Source organism: Balaenoptera borealis (assembly GCF_965194805.1).
Source record: "Balaenoptera borealis genome assembly, chromosome: 6".
In the NCBI taxonomy this organism is placed as follows: Eukaryota; Metazoa; Chordata; class Mammalia; order Artiodactyla; family Balaenopteridae; genus Balaenoptera; species Balaenoptera borealis.
In genome coordinates, this window is record NC_138863.1 from 111,966,773 (window position 1) to 111,972,968 (window position 6,196).

The window sequence follows — 6,196 nt, forward strand, 5'->3', positions numbered from 1 at the left end:
GAATAACTCTTCATACATTTGATTACCCTTCGTACACATTATTAAATGAATTAAGAGTCACATACCTTCATCGTATTGGTATTTGCTTCATCATACAGCGTGAATGAAGATGTACTTTCCATAGTATCTGTAAACTGATGCTCTGCATTGCTCCTCTACAGAGCTCACCGCACACACAGCCGGCTGATTAGTTAGGCATTGGGAGAGTGCTGCGGGAGTAGACTAAAGCACTTGCCGAGGACTCAGAGACAATAGAAAGTCAACAGCTGTATGTTATGATGTCAGTAACACTCTAGCCAGTCACCAACCAGAATATCTGAAATGCATCGGAAGCTATATTGAGCTCTTCATTAGCAATTCAGAAGCAATGATGCAAAAGCCCATGAAACTGTGCAATGTGCTAAGACTACCAGGATTTTTGAGATTTCTCGCTATTAAATTTTTGTTGCACGCTGATGAGAAAAGTTGAGATAATTATGTTTTTCCCTAATTCCCTAAAGAACAAAATGTATGGAATCTAGGCAGGGTTAATATATCAGATTTTTAATAATGCCCTCTGACACTTTTAATGCCACTAACAGAAAGCCTTAAAAAAATAAAACTCAAAGACAATCTGCTTGCAAAGGCTGACATCCCATGATAGTTTTCCATCTTCAAACTGACTAAACTGTCACAAAGAAAGAAAATGCATTAACAGCACAATTCCTTATTTCTTAATTTGTTTCTGCTAAAATTAAAATGAACTGGCTTATTCTGGCAAGAGCATTACTTCTTCATACCAACAGATGGAGACAGCAATACAACTGTGATCAGAAGACAATTCTGCCTTGTGTCAGATGCTTGTTGTCTGTATTAGCTCAAGTGGCAGACTTAAAAGAAAAGGAATTAACTGAAACTCAACGTTCAATAACTGTGAGAAGAAAAACAAAATGAAATGGGAAAAATAACTAATTGTGTCTATTGGGTAAAATACTGAATAGACAGTATTTTACCCAATAAAATACTGGGTAAAGCACATGCCTCTGTTTCCCATTTTGTAAAACAAAGATCATGCTTTCCATAAACATACGGGAATGCTCCAAGGATCCTAAATCAGACAAGACATACATTACCTATACTATCTGAAGAAAAAATGTATACCATTAACCAGAAATAATACTTTTCTCTGCCACTAAAAGGTTAAGTCTTGCAGAGTTTATATAATTCTTAACATATCGGCAGTGCTCTGTATGTTAGCTTAGCAAATGGCAAAAGAAAAGACTAACTTTATAACTAGAAAATGTTATTGCTTTTTCAAAAATAGGCTATATTTTAGACCTATATACATAGATTTAAGTTTATAATATATATAAACCCACAAAACCTTCCCTGACTATTCAAACAACAAAGGTGGTAAGACAGTGATTCTTGTCTGAGAGATTTCACATTAATTTAAAGTTTCCCAAAATACCTATTTCCCCAGTGTATGATCTTTTACCATGTCTTGTACTTTTTGGCACTCATCTACTTGTAAGAGGTTAAAAATCAAGTACCAGCCCGAGTACCCAAAAACAAATAACCAAGTCCCCGACTTTTCCATAAATGGCTACTGCTTCCATCAAAGGGTACAAGTGATATTTTCTCAGATAAAATATTTGTTACTTATGAGAAATATAAATTCAAGGCAGCTTTCCTTAAAAACCATAACAAAAGCTCTTGTTACAAAACAGAAAAACAAACTGAAATGAATAATGAAGGAACCCACTTTCACTGTAGCAAAATTAAAATGAATATTTCTACTAGTCAAAAAGGTCAGGATACATCCACTGGTATACATGGATGATAATATTTCAGATGATTCTATTTATCTTTGAGCTTTGGAAATTGTTAGGCCATATCAATTCAATTAACTCTAAATTAGTCAAAAATCATAATTAAGAATACTTTAAAATGTAGTTTCATCACTGTCAGGTAGAGGCCTCCCTCTGTTTCTGAAAGGAAAGGACTTAGCTGTCAATAATGAATTCCATCTATAGTGAACCCTGAATTTAGGAACAACCTACAACTTGCCTATAAGACACAAAATCTTCAACATTCTCTTTGGATACTACATCATTAATTACGTAAATTAGCTGTCTGTACCCTGTAAATGTTCAACATAAACAGTAGTGACACAGATTTAGAAAGGTTTCTTACAATATCTTGGGACTGCGCTTAAAACTTGCTACCAAGGTCAGGTAATAGAGGAAACTCTCAAATAATAAACCCTCAATAAGAACAATATGAATTAGTAAGATTTAATTTTTTGCTTGCACCTCAAATTTCATTCTGTACTTCTCAGAATGCTCAACAACTTCCTCTGCAAAAACATAAGCACACTGACTCTATTAACACAGTATTTAAGTGTAGTTACAAGGTAAAAACATAACTCCCAACTGAATTATAGGAACTGGGGCAACTATGGGACTAATAACAGAAATTCAATTGTCTAAATCTAATTACTGATACTGCTGATAAACTTTCTTAATTTTTTGGTGCCTGAGCTCTTAGGAGGTGACTTTTTTTTTTTTTTTAAACTGTATTTATTTATTTATTTATGGCTGTCTTGGGTCTTCTTTTCTGTGCGAGGGCTTTCTCTAGTTGCGGCAAGCGGGGGCCACTCTTCATCGCGGTGCGCGGGCCCCTCACTACTGTGGCCTCTCTTGTTGCGGAGCACAGGCTCCAGACGCGCAGGCTCAGTAATTGTGGTTCACAGGCCCAGCTGCTCTGCGGCATGTGGGATCTTCCCAGATCAGGGATCGAACCCGTGTCCCCTGCATTGGCAGGCAGATTCTCAACCACTGCGCCACCAGGGAATCCCAGAGGTGACTTTTTAAGTGATCAACCTTTAAAGGTGAAAACAACATTTGAATTTAATTTTCTCACATATTTCCTAAGACATTCTAAATAAAAACAGTAAATGACTACCGTAACCAAGGGCCATCTTACGGGAGCTAATTTTTTAGAAATTTAACATTTTCTTAGAAGTAGAAAATCAGTATTTTGCAACCACTAATGTAATAATTGATTCCAGCAAGGATCATGAATAAATGACAAAAACCTACCAGATGAAAGATTGCTATTGAACAAGATACTCTTTGGTTACCGTTAACTTTTAATTTCAAAGAGAAAAAGTTGTGTTTACAACCAGCAGACTCTACCTTAAAGACGTGAGCAAGTTTAACATCACCAGTAATAAGACAGGCTAACATTACATGCCTCCTGATGTAATATAATAGGGGACAAAAAAAATCTCCTATGCAGTACTCCTCTGAAAATATTTAAACTGAATCTACCGTGAGGAAACAATCAAATAAATTTAGACTGTGGACCACTCTACAAGACAGCTAGCTTGAACTCTTCAGATATCAATATAATAAAAGAAAAAAAAATAGGCAAAATTATAAAAGACTAGAGAGACATGATAACCAAGTATTACATTTGAGTGGATTCAGGATTTTTCAAAAAGTTATAAAGGATATTTACTAATAACTGGGGTAATACAAATATGGTTGGTATTTTAGATAATATTTTATCAATGTTAAATTATGGTGGTGTGATAAAAATATGAGAGAGAGGGACTTCCCTGGTGGTGCAGCGGTTAAGAATCCGCCTGTCAATGCAGAGAACAGAGGCTCGAGCCCTGGTCCGGGAAGATCCCACGTGCCGCGGAGCAACTAAGCCCGTGCGCCACAACTACTGAGCCTGCGCTCTAGAGCCCGTGTGCCACAACTACTGAAGCCCGCGCGCCTAGAGCCCATGCTCTGCAACAAGAGAAGCCACCGCAATAGGAAGTCCCTACTCCCTGCAACTAGGGTAAGCCCATGCACAGCCACAAAGACCCAATGCAGCCAAGAAAAAAAAAATGAGACAGAGAGTGCGCGTGCACACAAATGCAGTGAAATGTTTTGAGCTGGTAAAGCCAGAAGGCTATTTGGACATTCATTACACCATCTTTAAACTTTTCTGTACAACCTTTTCCAGCAGACCTCCTTCTTTTCTCTAGCATTTTTATTCATTAGGATAGCAGTCTTAGTGTAAAGTAGCTAATCAGATGCTATAACAAGTTTCTATCACAGGTTACTTGAAAGTGGCCCAACATTAACCTGGCCTAACCTGTTGGCTTATGTGCTCTTAATGGATATGATTAATTGCAAAAGTGGATATTATAAACACAAAGGGATTATGTCCCTCATGGAATGGATTCCTTTCATTTTGTTAAGCATGAAGTTCATTCCTAGACTGCTTTTTCCACATGTCCTGTCATAATGAGTTTCCAGCTGTCTTATTACTTATATTTAGAAGCCATGTAGCATTTTTAACACACGCTGCACCTGATATTTTCTCCCAAGTAAAAGTACTTCATGACTTTGTTTCCTGCCTATTAATACATGTGCAGTTACATTAAAAAATATATAACAGGGCTTCCCTGGTGGCGCAGTGGTTGAGAATCTGCCTGCCAATGCAGGGGACACGGGTTCGAGCCCTGGTCTGGGAAGATCCCACATGCCACGGAGCAACTGGGCCCGTGAGCCACAATTACTGAGCCTGCGCGTCTGGAGCCTGTGCTCCGCAACAAGAGAGGCCGCGATGGTGAGAGGCCCGTGCACCGCAATGAAGAGTGGTCCCCACTTGCCACAACGAGAGAAAGCCCTCGCACAGAAACGAAGATCCATATATATAACATATATTGAGTGCTTCAGTACTGATCACCTAAGATGAATGTTAATACACTTTTATTTGCTACCAATATCATAAAATGTGGCATATATAGTATGCCAAATAGTAGTCTGCAAATATTAGTTATTCCTCATGACAATAATCTTAAAAGAAACATTACCCCCTACCCCAAGTTTTAAAGTTGAAAAGACAGAGGCACAAATGGATTAAGTGATTTTTCCTGTGTACTGTTAGACCCAAGATGTGAGGCTGGATTTAAATTCTACAGCCTTGACTCTTAGTTAGTGCACTATTTCCTCTCTATGCAGAAATTAAGGCTAAATAAATATTGGCTCAATTATGAAAGACCTTTAAAATCAAACATCAGAGTTTAAAATAATACTTCCAATTCACTGAGATAATTCAACATCAAAGCTTAGAATCAACATAATTCTTGCAAACCTAAGTTGAGGATAATGAGGCAGAGAAATTAAGAATGTAAACTGGGAGGTTCTTATAATAATCTAGATATAAGATGACTATGGTTGGGGTAAAATGAAAACAGTGGAGAGACACTTCAAAGCAAAACCTGGTTAGTCATGAATGACTCATGAAAGAGAAGGTTAAGTCAAGGATAATCCAAACACTTTAAAAACTGGATAACTGAAAGAACTAATTAAGAAGTAGGGCATTTAGCATGGGAAACTGGTATAGGGGCAGAAAAACCACTAGTTTCTCATCTACTCTTGGCCACCACCCACCAAAAGCAAGTAAACAAACAAGCAAGTAAGCAAATAAACAAGCCCAATTATCCTCTTCAACTCAACACGTGAAGAGAAGATTCTACAGTGGTAAGGAAGAATTGAGATATTCCCCAATTAGAAGAACTGAATCAACATTTCACAACCAGTGGGATATCCAAAGTGCCAGCCTCATAGACCTCTGCAGATAATTACAGAAATAAGGCATCAAGACAGTTAAGGGTAAAGTGAAATATTCCATGCGCAGGAAACAGAATTGGAGTCATGATTATAAGGCAGGATTTGTGAGATTTTCCCTGCTATAGATCTAACGGCAAGCAGGACAAACTGCCCTCAAGGATCTTACAAACCTACTTTCTTGAGTATCTGGATTCCACCCCCTACTGCCAATATCCTAATACAGGCAATCATTATTTCCTGCTTGGATTTCCCCAAGAGGCTTCTTACTGGTCTCTAACCTTTAAAATGGTCTTGCCCCCTTCTAATTTATTCTTTATACCACAGATGGTCTAGAGAAAGATACAAACATTATTACAACAGTGTGGGTAAATGCTAGGACAGAATGCTATGGAAGCACCTAAGGGGGCACTGAAGGCTTGTTCTGGAGGGTCAGGGAATGTTCTGTGGAGGAAGTAACATTTAAGCTATCATTTGAAGGAATTTGCCAGGCAAAGAAGTATTAAGAGAAAAGAAGGATTTGGGGGAGACGGAACATTATGAGCAAGGGCCAAAAAGCATAGGATTGAGTGAATTTGGTG